Genomic DNA, 22,141 nt, shown 5'->3' with positions numbered 1-22,141 from the left:
TTGTCCTCTTCTCTTCCTGTAGTTGATTTTCTCATCCTTTTAGAACCAATTTTTAAACTTGAATTCACTTCGATGCAACTTTCTCATTTCCCATCTCTCTTCCATTCTCAAACCCTATCTCCTCCTCATCAAACGCCACTGCTACTTGTACTCCACTTTTCCACTTTCCTTTCGTTTTTCTCCCCTGCTACACCTACATTTCATCCTGCTTCTCCCCTCCACTTCTATCCGTTCTATTTCTTCATCAACAATAACCTCGACTTCTATTCCAAATTCTTCTTTAACAGATTTCATTCTTCAAGCTCTATCAATTAATTCATGTTCACTCATTTCTCTAATCTCTCTATCAATTCCACCAACTTCTTCTTCATCTTTCGTCCTATTATATAATTATTTTCATCCAAGAATTCCTCACTCATTCACGCTCTCACATTTCCCGCGTCCATTTTTCCGGCACTTCCTTACCTCATCTCATACTCTTCCACGCCTTTTCCTCATTCACTGCAATTTCTTATTTTTCCATTCTCCCCTTCCTTCTTTCACTCATATTACTCCCAATCTTCCTCTCTTTTGTATCCCCGTTATTTTACTCAGTTAAAACTCATTCATAATCCTGTTGATTTATCAAGTTACAACGTTTCATAACTCAATGTCACTATATTTTTACATTTATTTTTCATCTCACTCTCTCATCCTCTCTCTTTCTATCTTATACTCCTAATATAGTCTCGTTTTCCATCCAACTATGATCTTCTCCTTCGCAGCTGAACAATGCTGCACTCGTACTAATATCTCTCCCTCAACATGAATATTCTTTCTCTCTCCTCTTTCACACTCTCATTCTCCTCACCGATTTCACGGCTTCTGTCTTCCTCTGACCTTCCTTCCTTTCTGGTTGTGACTCTTCATTTTTCAGTGATTCTCTATCTTTCTGAGTTTCTCCTCATTCTTATCCCCGCCACACATTCTCTTCCTCCCTTTGCCTTCTCTGTCTTTCCCTAATCCTCTATCTCTGTTGGCAGCTAACTACAACCTCTTGTAGCCCCCTGACAGTGACTCGTACAATGAACATGTTCACTCCATGAGTGGGAAGGGTGAAGGAGTCCACCTGAGAATACTGGCCCAGGCCACCCCTAACCTGTACCCCTTTCCCACCAAGGCACAAGGCACACGGCACAGAGCTGCGTCATCATGTAACAAAACGGCCAATCCCATCAGATAAATTTATCCCATTAGATGAATTACGATAGCGCCAGTCGGCCATACAATACATTCGGTATTATTCATTTAGTGATCCAATGCTCTGCTCTAGGCCCAAACCATCGAGTTAGCAATAACTGGAATTATTGTCGGAATAATATCATCAATTATTGCACATTACTGCAAATTGATCTTGATGCTGGCACAATGGTTTTGGTCCAGATAGCATAGAGTTATTGTATGGTGCTCGTTTACAGTTGATTGCTATTGCTTAAAGGCATGGTTTGAGTGAAATTGAGTTATTGTTGCTGTGTATCTATCATAATTATGTGGTAAATCAGATAACGTCTCATAATAAACTATACTGAGTTCATAAAAATAAAACTAGAGGCTTCATTGTTCATTTATTTGGAGAATGCTATCCTGAAATATTAATGTTTCTTATCATACTCGTTTGAAACGAATTTTGTAAAGCATGACAATTAATAGTTATTCATTCATCAATTTAACTATATCAATATCGTTACTCATTACTAAGAATATTTGTATGCTATTGCCAATCAATTTTCGTAAGAAGATTATAGTATTATAGTCTGACGCACACCACTGCAAATCTCATGATGCAATCTGTCAAAAAAGTAAAAAATGACTATACAAATCCCATCAATTTTGACTAGAAATCAGCCTATGGTATCATAAAACCTATTTTCGAACAGTGTATCTTCTCCTGTCCTCAAACCAGTGATTTGGAGTACAGAAATAATATGGACAAAACAATCGACAACCCCTGAATGTGAGAATACGCCAAATCTGTACTAACCTTTGGAGTTGACTAAGGTAGTAAACTGTATGGTTGAGGTAGTAGAGTTGCCTTGTGATCTTCTGCATCCAAACACGATGTAATCTTCTTATCTTTTCTCCATACCTCCTTGTAGCTCAATTCATGATGATCTGGTATCTCACTGTTTGCTGTTGAATAATCCCCCTGGTTTTTTTTATTCATTCAGTATGCTATAGAAGCTAGCGATGCACTTCTTATTTAGTGGAAAATCTTTTCTTCTGTTTTGTAGAAGTGAATGAATATATAAATTCAGGATGAACATTCATATGATTCCGGTGGTAAGGAACGTAGATACTTCAAGCTGTGGATTATCTCTAATCATCATCTGTCCTAGTATCCATGCACAAACCTGGGACTCATATGGTCATCACCCTCTGCAAAGGAGAAAAGATTTATTGATGAGTTTTGGAAAAGTTTCAGGAACATTTATCAATATGGATCACTATAAAAAGTTGAAGTGCATCCGGCAGCTCTAGTCAAATCACAAAATAGTATCAGAGTATTTATATTGTAGGCACCACTCCAAGTCCGAGTTTCACAGTTTTCAAAATGGATTGTAAAGCAGTCATTAAAGGTACTCGTATCCAAGACTGCAACCTGAAACTGCCCTACAAGTAATTCGTTCTTTCATTAACGAAAAGCCCACTATTGTGTTGAAATACGCTCACTAAAGTATTTATTTGCAGTCGGTTGTCGTAGTAAAATTTTGCAGTAAAGAGTGTACTGGATATATATCACTAAATAGAGAATTTGTACTCAGTTGTCGTAGTCTTAGAAATAAAAATGTGCTGTTGTCGGTAATAAAAGTTGAGCTATTCATGAGAGTAACGTTGTGGAAATGCTACTATACCTGAGGGAGTCCTTTCTTGGGAATCAGCGTCCATTGCACAACTGACTACTAGTCCTAGACTACAATCCTTATAAACAATAATGCCTTCCATTCATACAATGCTGACAGTTTAAAGCTCAAATTGAATCTCACTATAGCATAGAACCAACGACTGCTATACCGAAGCTCGGTAATCAGATTGTACTTGATTGTAAAGCTTAGTAGACTGTATTTTATTATCAAGATAAAAACTAGTTCATCTTGTATTGTGCTTGGCGGGGTCTGTGCTCACAATCGTAACGAAAGACGAGTATTTTAACTGTGCAATTCACTACATCCTGAATGTTCGACCTGGTTTATAAGTACTAATATTGTTAGTGACATTTCTCATGGAGTATTCCAGTTGGCGACGAGCCACCAGTTGACTAGAGCTATGAATGGTATATCAGCATGACAGTATACTATTTACTATGAGGAGAAACAGTACATCAATAGGATTATTAAATTAATATTTGTTGCAATAATGTTGCAGTAGTTATAAAGAATATCGGGAACCAAGGATTGCTTGGAAATACAAAGTTGTGGTGAAGATATCTAGAAGAAAGTTGAGATTCAATGTTTCTTCCCAAATTGACAGTACTGTAGTGAAGTAACTTCATAAAAATATCATCGGTATTTCCTATGCAAAGTCTGTATATTAAAGTGTGACAAATTTCATTATTCTCATATGTAGAAAAGTAATATACGGAATGGTCGAGAATACTTTCTTGCTCCAAATATATGATTATTCGTAAGGAATACACAAGATATTGAATGGATGAACAATTATTTTATCATCTACTGGATAATCGTCAGTCAATTAAATTATCTGATCCGTAACTTATCCAGCTCTGGGATTGTAGAAAATTCTCCAATTTCATTCTGATGCTACATTCAAGAACTGAACAATTCACAGACTAAAAAACTGGATAGCTTTGTTACTCTATGATAGTGGCATAATATTTTTAAGTTGTTCAGAATTGAAAATGTGAATGCTTAGTGGGGAATGTAAATGAAGATATATTCAAACATAAGCTTGTTCAACTACCATTTCAGCGAGGATGCAACAAAAAATAATATTCGCTATTTTATTCGCAGTTTTATTGTACGCTTGCCAATTTATATCAAATATTTGATTGTTCCCTGGCAGATTTACATAAAATTATACTTGGAATCATAAATTATCAAATTGACAAAGAATAATATTTATGAAATGATTCTATCGTGGAATTTATAAATTGATTTGGTTGATTATTATAAACGCATTATTATAATAATTATGTATAATATTTATACATAATTATTATGTATAAATGCATACAGCCTACGGAGAAAAATGAAGCACAAAATAATTGCTTAATTGATGCATAAACATTTTGACGGAAATGCTTGCAGCCAGGTTGGAGTTGTGCTGAGCTCAATTTGAGTAGTACTGACAGGCAGACAGAGCAGAGCAGAGCAGAGCAGAGCTGAACTCAGAACCGCGCTCCATCAGTCAATCAATCAATCGCTCTGTTAATAACGTCGGAACTGCGATTTGTTTATTCCGGCTGAGAGTCGAGGCTTTCCCAATTTCCACCGAGTGGAAGGCAAGCTTAATGAACACGTTTCGACCTGGGAGCTGCAAACTGCAAAAATGCCAACTTTGATTTACATTTTAAGCGACTCATTGATGAGACTGATATATCCATATACGTCAGCCGCCAAACCGAGTGTACTTGACAAATCTGTATATGTGTGTGCAATGAATATATATGTGTACAGAAAATACATATACACTTTGTCCACTCAAATTAAGTTTAGTTCCTGGCAATCACAATGCTATAATTCGAACAGTTGATTTGACGAACCAAACTGTGTGAAAATTATATATCTATAAAGGACAGAAATAAAGTACTCAATCAATCAATCAATCTCTCTCTCTCTCTCCCTCTCTTGTCAACCAGTCAGTCAATAGCACGAGAACAACATGTGTAAAATCAAGGATGATTATGTCAGAGTAATGAGCTCTTGACATCTTCCCGAACAAATTTGAAATGAATTGTGATTTTATATTCATACCAACTTCTAACATTATTCAAACTCGTCTATTTCAGGTAGATTGTGTGTACTCTTTAAATTGTAGATAAACATATGCCAAAAATAGCTGTCTTTCACCATGAAAATTTTCTAGGGATATCAATAACAATCAATAGTACCTTATTCATCCTCTCATAGCTGAAACTTGGATGAATAAAGTGGTCTGCTTATTGTATTCATTATTGATTCTTGTAGTTATCATCGAATTGGAAAGTTTCCATCGCCTACTGAGATTTTAAAGTTTACACTACAATAATATTGTTAAAAATATGTGCCTGCACTTTTTTAAAGATGATAAAGAAGACAATTTTGAATAAAATTCAGAATTTAGAAATAGGCAGACACATCTAGAAAATACCTGAGTCTATACCTAATTCATGCAGGTGAACGGGCTAGAGTCAAGAAAACTTCAATTAATCTTGCCATGCCTGATTTAATAGGTTTATACTATAGAATAACACTACAATTTGAAATAATAGAAAAATACAAACAGCTTCAATAAACATTGGCAGCTAAAATCGAACAACAGAAACAACAATATCATGTTACTTTGTTGACATTCTTCATCTGATTCGGGGGCGCATTACTATCCCCGTTTAGATAGCAATACGTCACAAAACCAAACAAGATCAGTCATAAAATAACCAATCGATTTCAACATGAAATTACTCAAGAAAGAAAAAACCCGTTGAACCCAAATTTCGTCGATAGTGACCCATATAACCCGTTTCATAATAATTTTGAATCCCCACTTTTTATTGACATTCTCGAATGAACCTTTGTTTCACTACACTGCACTTTCGTTGGTTTGTACGTTGCTTTATCGTCGGGGTTACAGTACCTTGTTTTTGGCGGTGAGCTTTTACCGGTTGAATTTGGCTTGACGGCGACGTCCTCTTACGTCCCTAGACCTGTCGTCTGAACGGGTGTCTTGAAGCGGTGTTACATAAAGTTGCGGAACCAAAGGGGTGGTAGTACAAGAAGTTGGTTTGGGGACACACATGAACCGCTGTAAATAAATGTATTACAGCATTAATTTCTAACTCTTCCTACAATTCATCAAAAGCTAAAACAGGAGTTATCTATTGATTACAATTAATTAAATTCCCTAAATTATATTTTAACCTTATTTTACGTACCTTAGCGGTTATTTGAAGAAACAATTATTCGTACATGATGAAGAAACACAATTAAACCTTTCAGGACATGGCACTACTAGTAAATTTAAACATTAATAAAAAATAAAACTAGCTCCTACATCAACTACTGAAATAAACTTATAAACCTGCCCAAAAAGGGGGAAACATAGTGACTACATCTTTACTCTCGTAGTGCTCCTAGCAAAGTGTCCTCTGAAACGTAATCTGGTCTCGCGGTTGGGGAATCCCCCCACTACTGTATTTAGAAACAGGTCTCCTATTGGGCGGAAGGAATCAATTTGACCAATCGTCGCGTGGCTTCTAGAGCCTTTGGACCAAATAGTAACTGCAAAATCGGTAGTTTGTTATAATTTCAATGCTTGCTGTTTTCCAACTTATCGCACTTTATGTCGTGACAAGAAGGCTAAGTTTTAGAGATAATTCCATAATCTACATTCCTCGACGACTCGGAGCCACAATTTTTAAATATCTATCATGGGAAACTCGAAGTCATGGCCGTTCATAATAGAGAGAGAAAATAATTTATTTCGCTAACTCACTTACAATAATGGCTCTAGTCTATTGAGTATTAAATTTACTATTATAACTTGGGAAAAGGCCTGAATTAAAAGGAGTGCTCGGCACACTCCCCTTCCTTCCGGTGTGAAACACGCAAAAAGAAATCTAATCAGGATATGTTACCATAGAGGCATTCTGTGTAATTTGGAGAGTCAAATTTCTGGATTGATAGTAGGATCCAATTTGAAGCGGGCCCTCTTCAAAAGAAATCTCTTTAATCATTCCGAAATTCAGCAAAATGTATAACTAATTGAGATTTGTGGCAAGAGTCTTTAAAACTGTGGCAAGAGTCAGGACAAAACAATATGGACGTGTCCACCTTTTAAGTAGGTACTAAAGACGGACCGAGTATAATAATCTTGAATACTTCAATCACTTTATTGAGTCCCTGGTTATTTTCTTGGCAAAATCTAACAAGGGAAAACGTTTAAAAGACATCATAGTTTTAATTGGTTCTATGTTACTCTGCTGTTGTAAAATATGAAGCACATTGATTATAATAGTAAAGGATGAAACCTTTTTCACTCTGCTGAATGTATTGAAATCTAACTATCATTACTATAGAGTTGAGAGTGCAACATATTTTTAACAATATAGAGCAATTCAGTAGGCAATACTATTCTACATAGGCTACGATTCAAAGATAACAATGATTGAAATTGCATTATTAGATCAACGCGAGAGCAATATGACACAAGCGCGATTTTGCATTCCACAATCATGAGAAAAACACTTTTCATTATAATATTCCAGTAGGAAACCTTTACGACAGAACGCTAGTCAAAACAAAACTATGATCGAGTGCCAGGCTATCGACAATAATAATTCTGTACTTCGCTTCTCACTAGAGTAGTGACATTTTCTCACTGCCTACAACATCAACTAGATAAATTGACTCGACATAGATCATGATTATTATTTATCTCAAACTCAAAGTACGTGACATTTTCTCTAAACACTGGAAGAATAATTCTCAAGGCATGATTTAATAATATGAAAATTCAGCTCCATCAACTAGCTTAGGACTGCTACCGTACTGCTTGACTTCTGATTATCAACATTATGGAATTTACCAATACATTAACACATTAATAGACTACTATTACACTATTACTGATTCCCAAGTTCACTGACATTTCTAACCTTACTGGAGCCTCACATAATTATTTCTCAAAAATAAACTTCATATCCAACTAGTTTCAATTACTCTACTAGATCTTAAAATATCTCAACTTATTCACATGGAAAACTTGATTGCAATTTTACTATTCAACATTAAAAAATTTATCATTTCATTAAAGATTTTCCTATTTTTTTTTTTTATTAATTAATACTTTTTGACTACTTATCTCTTAAGGGTCCTACTACTGTTAATTACCTCAATTCAATTTTCCCAACAAAAATTCTATTTCCTTTTTGACACGAATTTTCCTACATATTTCTACTTTCATATCCCCAATTAAATTTTTAATCAACCTTTCAACTCTCAACTACAGAATAATTTAAACTCATGCTTAACTCAAGAGATTTTCCCTTTTCATTTCAAATTCAACTAGAAGAATTTCACTGTTAGTTTTATTTTAATTTAACCCGTTCAGTACTGTTCCCATATTTATTTCTACTTTCACTGATAATCATTTTAACATTACCTAGGTACTCGAAAAAGTTTCTCTGTTATTTTATTTGTATACCTGAACTAATCACTTTAAATATTCATTGTGTAAAACCTTCAATTTCCGTTAGCATATACCAAATTTCTAAGCAACTTTAAACTCAATAATACCCCCTTTTTTTTTACTAATTATTACTTGTGTTTTTGCGGCTGACTTTCCTACCAAACATTAACGAACCTTTTGAGTGGGCTTCCCTAAACTGCATTACGCTGATTGTTTTCCTTACAATCACTACGAAGACTCACTAAATATTCTAGATTTCGGTTTACGTTATTCTACTGACGAGCCCCATAACTCTCGAATGAACCAGACCGTTTACTAGATACAATTAAATCTTAGCTCACACCATCTTCGGTGCCTTTCGCTAAAATTATACATTCCACCGTACAAATTTGCAAGGTTAGTCACAGCTAAATTCCTTGATTTGTTACATGGACAGCTTTCGGGCAGTGCTCCGTTCTCTCTGGACACGGGCCTACACTCGCGCCGATTACCTAAATTCAACAACAACACACACAGGCAGGACATCCCCTTGTCCTCCTCTAAATCTTGAGTCTCAACTAAACAAACAAAAAAATTCCCCACAGTCTACAGGAAACGTTACCAACACAACGGATCTTTACACTATCACTACGCATGCCTACCGCAAAAATCACACCTAAAAAAAATATTTCCAATAATAAAACTGATTCACCTTTTCGAGAATAAACATTACTGATAAAGGGACTTAACAACCTCATCTGAATCAACTTATTTTCATACAAATTCCCAAGGATTTGATTATCGTTTCAACTTTAATCTACAATACCCAATTATTTAGTTTAAACATCTCAAGGCCAAAACTACTCATCAACTTTTCAAAACTACATATCAACAATAACTAATAAAACAGTTTCCTATTTATTCTCTGATTACCTTCGATCTACCTAAACTTATCAAAAAAAAATCCTATTTTCCTCAAACACTCTCCCATAATAATTTCCGAATTTTCCTAATTTACTTGGGTTGACCTTTAAAATCTCAATATTCCCTTTCACTACTACTATAATGATATTCAACTACCATACGTGAGACCAGAATACGTACGTTGACATTACAATAATTTCTATCATCATTCACGGAATTACAGAATACAAAAATTTATTCAGCACTTAGAATCAGTTGTTTTTCACCTATGTTAGTTTCTTCTACTCATTTTTATTCTAACGTTAAACCTTTAATTTCTCAATGATCAATTTCAATATAAAGTTTTAGAATACTTTCAACTTGAGCTTCAATGATACCTGACTTTATCTTCAAGCACTTCAAAATATTTTCACTTTAATGGATTTACTGAACTTAATAACTTCCCTATTTCATCTACAATTATTTAAACATCAGAAAAATTGGAGTAGCAACTATAAATTATTCATTCAACTCCAAACCCAAAATATTGACAGTTAACACGTTCACAGAATGAATTATTAAGTATAGACTCAGAAAAATTGATATACAGTTCAATAATTATTTTCTTAGTCTATATTATGTAAATTCATCTATAATATCGCTGTATTATAAGCTATTGTATATAAGTGTATGAGCCAATATATATAGTGATCTACATAAATAAAGTACTCAATCAATCAATCAATCTCTCTCTCTCTCTCCCTCTCTTGTCAACCAGTCAGTCAATAGCACGAGAACAAAATGTGTAAAATCAAGGATGATTATGTCAGAGTAATGAGCTCTTGACATCTTCCCGAACAAATTTGAAATGAATTGTGATTTTATATTCATACCAACTTCTAACATTATTCAAACTCGTCTATTTTTAGGTAGATTGTGTGTACTCTTTAAATTGTAGATAAACATATGCCAAAAATAGCTGTCTTTCACCATGAAAATTTTCTAGGGATATCAATAACAATCAATAGTACCTTATTCATCCTCTCATAGCTGAAACTTGGATGAATAAAGTGGTCTGCTTATTGTATTCATTATTGATTCTTGTAGTTATCATCGAATTGGAAAGTTTCCATCGCCTACTGAGATTTTAAAGTTTACACTACAATAATATTGTTAAAAATAACACTTCTGAAAATAATGATTTCATTTTTTTGGTGAGTGAACGTAAAAATTCAAACAAAATATTCCTTGTAGAATAATTATAGCAATCTCTAGAACTGTTCAAGAACAACAGGAATGTTTCTTTACATTTTTTATTACAAGCATCAGGTCATTTTATCCAACTTTTCATCTAAACTTTTTCCGTCACCACTCCTGAATTAAATGAAGTGTTGTTTCGCATGTCCAAGAGCTATAAATTCTCCATCAGTTTTATCATTAGCTCCATCATTTACTCCCCTATAAACAACAATAGCATACCCTTCATAGCAATATTTTCTTAATAATTATTATTTTGTGCTTTGAAAATTTGTATCTCAACGTCGTTAAGTGTTCCATGTTTTTATCCTGTTAAAAATCTAGCATTCCCCATTTCACTCTTGATGTAAACTCATATAATAGAACATTTCAATTCCATGCTCTACTACCTTTGTTGCATGATTCATGTTTTTTGTTTGTAAACTATTGCTGAGAATCTGGTATGATTTCAGCAACAATCAGGCTACTAGGGTTTTCATGGTAGGAACCATCTGTTTTTGTAGTGGAATATTGTGTCAACTCAATTGAAGTATCACAAATATTGAGGGCAGTCTTAACAAAGGATCATAGCTCATCCAGAAAACTCGTAGCTCTCAATACAACACAGATTTGATAATACCGTATTCAAAATTCATCAGAGATTTTTTCCCTTCTACATAGTTCAAAACTTTGGATTGAAGCTGAAAAAAGTGAGAGAAACCAGATGCATAGAGTAACTATTTTTCTCTTTATCATAGAGTAACTAGAAGAAGTGGTACTTCAAAACCAACATTTTTCTAATTAACTGAATTAGTTAAGTATACATTTATTCTTCTATATAAAGAAACAAATTAATACAACCCTATTTTTTTTGTTCGATTCAACTCAAGAAAGTACAACCGATGTGAGTATCTGTGGTGTTTCATGTGGTGTGGTCAGCGAGATGAAATCGTTAATGAAAAGTCTGTGATGCTCTATGGAGGGCGAAATTAGATCATTGAAGGGATTAGAGATGAATGCGAGCATGATGATGCCATGAAATCACATTTTTACCTCACACCGGTGATACCTTCCTCTCAATCAGAGTACAGGTAACCACTACACCAAGATGCACCTCAAACTTCCAGCATTGAATAAATGAGAAGCATTGATACAAGGAATGCTGTCAGTAGGAACTGAATCCGACTATAGCCCTCACTTGATTGTAACTTTTGATTGCACTATCCAACCTCATATCTATCATATCAACCTTTCTCATGTACTATAGTCATCATGCATCTCTTTTTATTCTATCAAAATAGTAGGATATGAGAGACATCAGCAAAAGAGTCAGTTGGAGAGAGAAATGGAGAGAGAGAGACAATGTGTGTGTGAGAGAGATAGAGAGTGAGTTGGGGTAGAAGAGAGAATGATTGAAATTGGATGAGCGGGAAAAGCGCTTCACACAGCGACATCAATATCTCTTCAAAGTCCTCATCTGACATTTCGACCTGTCGCATACTGAGATAAATTCATCGGAAAAATCCTTTTCTCCCTTCGCGGAACTTTTACGGATGATGGCCCATCCCAGTGATTGCACTTCAACTTTTCACTGCTTTATGACAGAGCCTACAAAAGGTGTAAAAAATGACAAAGAATGAAAAAGACTCACCATCGATGATAATGTAGAGAATATTCATACCTGTGTATCATTTGAAGCTATACAGTGCTAACAGCAATATTGAGGTGATACTAAGTTTTTAGGATATTTTTTCCCTGAATTATTTCTCAAATAACCTGGATTTTCCATCAATATTTCAAGTAATTCCCTCTCTGAGTCTCTGAGTGCACACTCACCAAACACTACTTCAGAGCAGAAGAATAATAGTTATGATCAAGGGATATGATTGGTAGATGAATGCCTGACTCTGTCATTGGCCTGGACAAGCCACTTCCACAACAATTATTAGCAGTTTATTTAAATACCTCTGTAATTATTGCGGTTCACGAACCATATGTTTAACTCAGTGATAAAGTTTCGTAAAACAATATATACTATGGAGCAACAATTGGAGGATTGCATTGCCAAAAGAGAGCATCGTCAAAAATAGAACAAGAGAATTCATTTACAAAACCCTGAAACCAAGCATAAACCAAGAGGTATTGTATTGGTTGAAGTAAATCTGGTCATTTAAACTGTGATTCCTGTCATTCCTCGCCAATCTGGTTACTTCCAAATTTTCTAGGATTCTCAATGATTGAGGTCATTTAATATTAGAATTCAGAAACTCAACATTCCTCTTGGCCTTAAATTAGTCTACTGATTGTAATAGCTTAATCACTGAATTTAAATATAATATTTGTAATAAGGAATCGCGAACTTGTTGACTTGTTTGCCTGATCAATTCAACAACAACATAATCAATTACAAAAAAAACAGTTCTCAAACTTCAATAATTTCATGTTATTATAAAATTATTTAGTATTTGAAAGCAGAATCTAGACCAGTCTTATCAGCTTACGCATATAACTGTTCAACGCCCTGTGCATTATTATAGCTATTGTAACGTTGAGGTGGTCCCCAAATTTCACAGTCAACTTTACTGTGCGTCCTTTATCAGGGGACGAGAACTGTTGTAACAGTCTCAAAGTTGTGCTTCTGAAACTTGTTGTTGCATTATTTGAATCGGCCAAACCAGGCAGCCAAAGTTATTCCCGCAATTTACAACACTAGACTGACCGCATTATCATCAGCTTGAAACGCTAGTAGCTACTAGACCCATGTTTGTTTCCAGCATATTATTACCATATCGGCGCCTAGTAGATTTGTGAGTTGATTAGTACGTAAGAAATATATATTTTGGAAATTGGGAGAGCAATGCAATTTCTCTCTTCAAATCAATCAGATAAAAGGTAAAAAATATTCTTCTGTAGTCATACCACGAAACTAATCAATTACAAACGCCACATAAGTTGTTTCTAAATTTATTCCAATATTATTCACAACAATGTATTTATCTCATTGTTCTTCATTACCTAGTCTCATTCAGTTTATTACGAGTAGATAAGCAAATTATTGAATGGAGTTTAATAAGAATTACTGCCAATAACAGGAATCAATAAAAATCGTTAAACCAAAAAGCAATAGTTCTTCACCAAAGCGAGCTTGGTTAAGAATGTCTTAAAAATCTTCTATATATATCACCTGCTATGCTTGTCCAAAACTCTCATGTTGGTTTTACCATAGAGAAAACAAAGAATTGTGGTTTCACAAGCTCGGTCAAGACATTTTAACATGGTCAAGCCGGGTACGCTTCTCAAGTGAGCTCTAGTATAATCATACCAGTACCAGTACTATTCAGTGACGAATAGTACCTAACGTCATAAAAATCATATTCTCCAGTGCACTCTCCATAAATCGTACCTAATTAGACTATATTCAAAAGTCTTGGCCCAGCTTGCTGAAACCGGGCATCATTGTACGTGATTGAATTGATAAGTGGCTAAATATCACCGTACTAGGACTGAATTGATTGGAAATCTATCTTCATGAAATACTTCCAAACCCGGGTCACATGATTGCGTGAACTGTTGACATATACTCAAGTCCATACAACCCAAACTATTAATCCCGTAGGCCTATGTCACACAATATTGCATTGCCATCTTTGCCCGGTCTGTTCAAAATGAAATCTGTTTATGTAGTCCATAAAATGCGGGTTGCCGGACAGGGCTAGTAAAATTCACTTCGTAGTGTCAGCATTACTTGAATGGGAAGCGTTGATGTCATTTATAAGGAATGCTGACAGTTTGACGAAAGGCGCTTTGACACAGAATTTATCACCGAACTCTGTGTATGAAAGTTGACTCCATCATAACCTAATCTGGCAAATTGAGTCAGCTGTGATGGGATCGGCATTGGAATATTGAGCGTTGATGTGTGATGAAAGGCCCATGAACCAGAGTTTGATGACTGGCAGTTTTTTCTTTGATGTGGAAAATGCGGAACCTTTGGCGGGGAAGGGGGTGTTGTTTGTCATAAAATTTGTGATAGGATTCTCATCTCACCTTCTTTTCGAAGGACAGAGGAATAGGAGAAATTTGGGTTGGGACTGAGTAAGGACTGATACCTTTTACCGGGATAAGAGGAGAAAAGTTGTTTGCTTGTGGTCCAATACAACGTCTGAATAAACGGAGGTCACTGATAGACCACGTCAAAAAATAAAAGTTTATTACTAAACACCATAGACAACGTAACGACTATCCGTCGGTAGAAAAACCTTGATTCTTCGACATTCAGAACACATTATCATGAAAATCTAGAGGATGCAAAGGTAATCTAACAAAAAAGAAATTCTGTCGATAATCAGGCAATATCTGGTAATTTCCGAAGACCATACTGCATTATTATTGGAATTATAATTATAAGGAGAGCTGATGGATCTAATGGAATTGTTGACAAATTATCAACTCAAATATCTTATCAAACAGAAATAAAAATAAAAATCCAAGTACCCTTTTTTAATTTTTTTCATAAGTAGCCATAACGAAAAAATACAATCTTCTCAAGCGTATTGTGAAATGTTAAAAAACTTCTGAACCAGTCAATTGCTGTTCATGTTGGTCAATCATCCATAGTTCATTCTGAATAATAAAGACAGTGGATCATCCCATAGCCACCACCTTCACCTCACTTCATATGCGATCTCCACTGCAAATAAATAGAACTAATAGAGAATAGTACTGGATGAATCTTCATAGCTGTGTCCTACGAGTCATTACGGAAGATCTCAATCATTTCAAAATAAGTAATTATGATTCTATCTTCAAAACAGAATGCAGTATATTGTCTATACTAACCAGTGTACACTCTTCTGAAACTAAATGCAAATAACCTACAGGTAACCAAGCTTCATAAACAAATTTCCTGGAGTTAATCCATATGAAACAATCACAAAAAATGGAGTAAACAATCGTCCAGTTGAAACTGTCTCTGTGTAAATAGAACAAACAGTGTGGTGGAGGTATGTTTGCTTCTCTCATAGAAGCTGAATAACGCACTCAATCTTCATCCATGAAAAATGATATTACATGTGATCTCATCATCTTCAGATGATAGAATTTTTGGTCGGAGATTCACATCAAATCACGTTTATCTCTGTTATGTCGGGAACGTATCAGAAATTGATACTATTCCACTTGATTTATATCGCACTACTACCAATCTGAATCTAGTTATACAAAATGTTACTCAAACTATATTTCACAACTGAAATTTATTGAAAGGTGAGTTAGTTCCCTGTTATTTGAATGGATGAGTGATTAGGACAACTCTCTGTCATTAATTGGTGATGTGATGTGTCTTGTCAGGTGTTTGGTGTTTTGCTCCATTGTTCCGTTCTTGATACAGTTACTAGAGGCTGTTCGTTCCTTCATAGGCATAATCCTAATTTTCGAACCCAGTAGCCTACTTCCATAATGATGTATAATATTCAGCTCACAGTAGGTAAGCAGGAAGCCCATGAGGGAGTCAACCTATATAATCACTCTGGCAGCTTGTTAGAGCATCAAACAGGAAGAAGTTAAATTCATGAATTAATCAGAGAGCACATACGCGCACGCGCTTATGATTGATTAGGGCTGGCTTATCACTTGACTATTCACATTGAATAAGAGATTATACAAGCACAAACTTCGGCTCTTGAGCTTGTAAACAAACAGAAATTTGGCAATCAGTTCGCCTGGGTCTCGCCTGTTACAGAGCTTGCATAATATTGCAGTTTCAAACCGCTGAAATCGGATTATCTATGGAGACAATGCTCCACCGAGTGACATGTATATCACTTAAATTATTTATTACGACTATAATAATTCCGTGATTCTTATCTCATCTAAGCATCACTTGATTGACGGGCAACCAAGTCATAAGATGACACGATTGATAGTAATAGCATAAATATTGTTGTGAGGCATAATAATAATATTATTATATTATTGCATTATGTTGCATATTTCCCATATGTGTTAGAATTATGTTGCTGTTCCTCTTCAACGAAGTAGTTGCAACAATCTAAATTCGCTATTAAACCAGACTAATTTTTTGGCAAATTTGTAATTTTAGGGCAAATAAAACAAGACTTCAAATGTTTGTGACCCTATTATTGAAATTTATTCATTTTTAATTATTATTCTAATTTATTATTGGAATTACATCTTGTTCAAAGTTTGTTATGCCGTATTTGTATATACCAATATATGCTCCACGTTGGTAGTGATTTTTATATGAAATGCTACTTGGGTGCCCAACAGTGATACTATGATCCCTATCATGCAAATAAATTTGCAGAAATTGAAGGCCATCCAACTCCCAAATATAATGGTGTTCTAGCCACAGCTTTGGCTCAGTTATAAATGCATGAGTAATTTTATAATATTGGACCATGAAGGGTCTAGACAATTGATATTTATTAAGTCTTACCGCCGCTCTCTTGAAGATATTGTAGAATACCAAGAAAGAAATCAAAAAGATAGTCGGTGACTGGTATACAGTAACCATATATCCAATCAAGAATAATGAAACTCAACTATAATTTTTCTAATTGAGTCACAAAACGCTCAGAACGGATATTGGTGTGCACCAATTTATCCTTTCGAAATTCTTTATTACTTACGACGCCAATTCTAGAAGATCTCTGGAGCCTTATGTGATATATAGCAGACTTATCATAATAATTATCAACAAATACTTGCTGACTATCATCAAATGATGATAAGTAATAGTTGATCATAATAAAAAACTAATTTGAATGATTCATAAATTGAATGTGTTGCATAACAATAGTGCTTGGTACCAAGACAGCTCAGACTGTATATCACAAGATGGATCAGGAAAGAATAAAAATTTCTAACAAATTTGTATGCTGACTAAAACATAAATAATATATTTCCATAAAGAAATGCATCAATAAAAATATATCAATATAAATAAGCTTATCAATATTTCCAATATCACAGGAGTTTTATTATTAATAATAATATTCTTTATTACAAATTATCTATTAATACTGATGTATAAATTCAGATCATTTCAAAATTTAGAGAAATTGAACATGTTCAGTTCATAGATTCGATAAATATATTGCAACCAATCATAAATAATCCATAAAACGATTGTTTTAAAATCTCAGGGATATGAATTCGTGCTATGGATGGAAATAAGCTACCTACAGATTTCAACATATATTTATAGAAAAATTTCCTATGAAAAATGCTTTTTTTTTGAACACGTTGCGAAGTATTCAAGCTTGAATAAAAATTTATGTACCGTAGCGCTTTTAAATAACTCCCCAATTCACTGAAAAGGCCTTATTTAATGAGCTCATCAACTATCACTCACTCAATAGATGGTCGCTGAAGTTCTCGATGAATAATTAATTATCTCCAATAATTGATTAGCCAAATCCTTTTTGACTCTGCTGAGCTAAGGTATGGTCCAGATCATGAATAATTTTTCTATTAGTATTAGCTTCTGAATGGGAATATTTTACAGTTGAGAACTCATAATATTCATTGAGTTCACAAATAATCAAACAGTTGATATACATAAATAATTTGACATTAAAAAAGTGCTGGCTTGTTGATTTAAAAGTAATTAAAAAAGGAACCCTTTCAGAAGATAGGGTCTATATCCAACGAAATCTCAAGCCATCACTCTCACCTTCTTGCTCTAAAATTTTCACCTTCTTGCTCTAAAATTTGTAAGCCCACGCCTGATTGGTTTACAGTATATGATTGGCTATTCAAGATTCAGGGTTTCCCTAGCTCTTTGTTATGCAACAAATGAATGAAAAATAACTATAATTATCAATTATTAGCACTTAATGTAGGTTACTAATTTTTAATTATCATTACTCAAGGTGTATGAAAAACAATGTGAACTACTGAAACATACTTATGGACTATGGCTTAATAAATTTCCATTCGACCCTATTACAGGTGAGAGCCTCTAGCTCAACCTCTAGATCTACAAGAAGTTCAAGGTTTTATAAAAACTTCTGGATCAGATTGATAAACTAGCTCTTAACTTACTGAATTGGCTCTTCGCAACTAGATTTTTGAGTTTGAGAGGGGACTTATGAGTTAGTCTTGTCTTTGGATGATATAATAAGTAGAAAACTATTTGAAATGGATTGCAATTATAAAATAAGTATTATTGAAATGATGAGTTTGAACTTATTTCTTATACATAGGGAAGCATCATTCCATGAAGTTCCAGATACATTGCAACTCTTATAGAGTCTGCTTTCATTAGTTTTAATAATGTCCAAGTCTAGATTTTTCTCAAGTTCACTCGAGTCTCAGCCGTAGTTAGAAGAAGCACTTCCACTAGGTCAAATCTTAATGGTATGTTAGAATCTGAAGCTATTCACTGAGAAATGCTATCTCAAGTGTTATACCAAGACTCAGCAACTGCTACGGAAGTTTAGGATTTCAAGTTTCTACGTTCTTTATTACAACAACGATGTCTTCTAAATTAATCTCGGCGAACTTCGGGCTGGATCTGAAAGTTGCCGAGAGATTCAAACTCATCTACTTCTTGTCCAACAGCGCGAGAGACTTTGCTGGGCTTGAAAGCCAGCTAGCTACCCTTCACAATTTCAACCTTAATCAGGTTGTACGCTGAAAGTTGATGGCATTTGAAAACAAATCAATCGTGTCTATTGAGGAAATGACCTGAATTCTATTGCTACCAGTCTTTTAGTCATACTTTTGCAACACATTCTCATATTTGAATCATTATATAGTCAACAGGCTGAATGGTTTCAACTGATGCAGACAGTCTGCTGATCTACTGATCAATGTCAATCCACTCATACTTACAAGTTTCCGATGAGCTGTAAGAACATTGAATTACCCGCGATCAAGCTGTACAATGGAATCAAAGACAAATAATGAAGGAATAATAGCACAGGGACAAAATGACAAAGAATGCCATCCATCTTTTCTCCATGGTAAAAATTTGGAATGCTGTGAAGTTGATATTCTTTGTAATGTAAAATTAATTGGAATATTGTCATGGATGAGTGGTTAACATTACTTCATGAAAAATAAAAAGAGTATCAGCTTATCCTTTAGAAAAAGCTCAAGGATTCCACATCCCTTCATGTTTCCGTTCTAGGAGTTTCATTGGAACAATCATAGAATACGTACATTCCTCTCACAGGAAGCGAGTTGTTTCACGACAGCAAATGAGTATTTTATTTTCTAAAAGGTGCTTCAAATTATTTATTTCGAATTTGAGAAATCACTCCAATGTGATTTTAATTATTATACAGAGTATGTATAATGTGTGACCGGACTGAGACTGCCCCACGCCGTCAAAGCGTCTGCTAACCAGTATCTGGTGTTGCGTGTTGCAGTGATGATGGGAGTCTCGGGAAAGTGAATCGAATAGCAGCTGCTGCCTCCAAGAGTTTGGAAAGATAGAATCGGGCGAGAGTGGAGTGTTCAGAAATCGAGCTTACGATCGAGCAACGTTTTAACATCAAATTATGTATCTAACTCAAGAAAACAGCCACGAAAACTCTTTAAATGATTCAAGAGGCTTACGGTGAGGATGATCTGTCCAGAACTTAAGTGGCCCAATATTTTTCGTGAAAGCTGCGATGACGCCAATGACAAACGCAGCGCATCGCTTCTCCATTAACAAGTCACAAGGACACAAATGAGCAGAAATTTCATGATGTGTTGAACAGTGATCGTTATCGAACGATTTGAGATATTGCAGATGAGGTTAGAATTGATAATATAACCGTTGTCAATGTTAACATCATTGTTGAGAACGATCTAGGCATGAAGAAGATCTGCGCGAAGCTGGTACCCAAACACCTGACTCATGAGCAAACGGTGCGTCGCGTTGCTGTCACTTCGGAAATCCTTTGCAAACAGAACTAGAGTTTGATGATTTGATTGTATGGTTAGAGATGTTGTGGCATTTCTCCATAATTGAAAGAATAAAATGTATATACTATTGACCATTATATTTGTAATTTGAATTGATTTTGGACAAATATAGTATAGTTTTAGAAGGAGTAGGCTATTAAAAACGTAGTTATTAGTAACAATAGTTATAGTAATGATAACATCAACGTCTTATTCTTTCAAAAACTAAACTCTAGTGGTTATAACTGAGGCTAGTTCAACCACGTTATTACAAACATACTTCTATCGAAATTCGGAAAAGGAACAGTTTTGGGCTAGGCCTGTTGATTCTTTCCTGATCAAGTATTCAGTTAGAGTATTATGAAATGTGGTTGAATAAATAAAAATAATTATTGACTTTTGACGGATATGACCTCTAATGACGTTTCTCCATTCATATTTATCAATTTATCAAGGAGAACAGTACATATACTATAATCTCAACTATCATACAATGCTCAAACAGTTGTCATACAATCATACTTGGTTCAAGTAATTGAACCCCCATTTACAATTTTAAACCCCACTCTGTAAATGTTGGGATTGAATTCTAAATCTGTATAGAATATTGAATAGAGTATTAAAAACTGGAAAATCGTTAAAAAATTGAGTACTTTTTTGAAAGCCGAACTCTGTGAAACCGATCTCTTTCAATCTGGTATCGCGTAATACTTCTCAGGAAAAGGTCCCACTCAATATAGACAGGCTTAGTCAGATTTCAGGGCTCTATCCTTATGATGCTATTATCAAAGCCAGATGTCCGTCAGTGCCAGGCTGCATGAATGTAACAATAAGCTCTATTCAATCCGTTTTGGGAGCCAATTTCGAGATGAACGAACATCTACCTAATCCGAGTATGAACGGTGTTACTCCTTAGAATGCCCAGATTGGTGGATTCCGAGAAAATTGGGATGGCTTGTATTGAAGTTGAATAATATTGTAATCAATGTTCTTGTAAGTTTAGTATAAATCTGGTGATGAAATTGATTGATCGGTACTGCAACAGACTTGGCGTGAATAAATTCAATTTATTGTTTCATAACATGAATACAACTAGAGTATGCAGTATGATGATAATATAAATATGTTGAATCATAACATAATTATATAGTTGTATAACATAACATAACTCAACTTGAGTCAGGACTTCCTATGTACTACCATAGGTATACAGGAAGTCCTGCTTGAGTGTTGTAATTTTAATCAATTTTTTGTGATAATAATATTCTAGACATCACCACCAAACGTAGAAAAATTTGATTCACCAACTATTAAATTAGGATCGGCTAGAGTAATCTAGTGTGAAATCTTAGAATTTTGATTAATTTCCCGCCAGCAAAGTTTAATGACCAAAGATGATATCAAATTGATTGACATCATTAAACATTCATTGTAATTCACTTACTTGAAACCAATTGAGATGATCAATTTTGAATTGAATTATGAGTTCCCAAATGCAAGAGATGGTTCGAAATACAACTAAATTGGTATGTTCTGTACTATTTAAATACAGAGTTATAGCAAATATTGAAATTATTCGACTGGATATTGTATGAATGATACTGGAATATGAAATTCTTGTAAGGCATAGTTTAAGGACAGTTTTCAACGATCCAACAAAAAAGACTCGGTATTCGCAAAGAGCAATACCTCTGTGAGTACAATACAATAATTTTATTGA

General features: G+C 34.6%; 1 protein-coding gene across 2 annotated transcripts in view; it reads left to right on the top strand.

Annotated features, from left to right (window-relative positions):
- The window catches only part of LOC111057132, a 143,086-nt gene that overhangs the window by 69,332 nt on the left and 51,613 nt on the right, over positions 1–22,141 (top strand). The window lies entirely within an intron of this gene.

This window comes from Nilaparvata lugens, chromosome 2, assembly GCF_014356525.2.
Source record: "Nilaparvata lugens isolate BPH chromosome 2, ASM1435652v1, whole genome shotgun sequence".
Lineage (NCBI taxonomy): Eukaryota > Metazoa > Arthropoda > Insecta > Hemiptera > Delphacidae > Nilaparvata > Nilaparvata lugens.
Note: the sequence above shows the minus strand (reverse complement) of the source record. Positions and strands in the feature narration are given on the sequence as shown.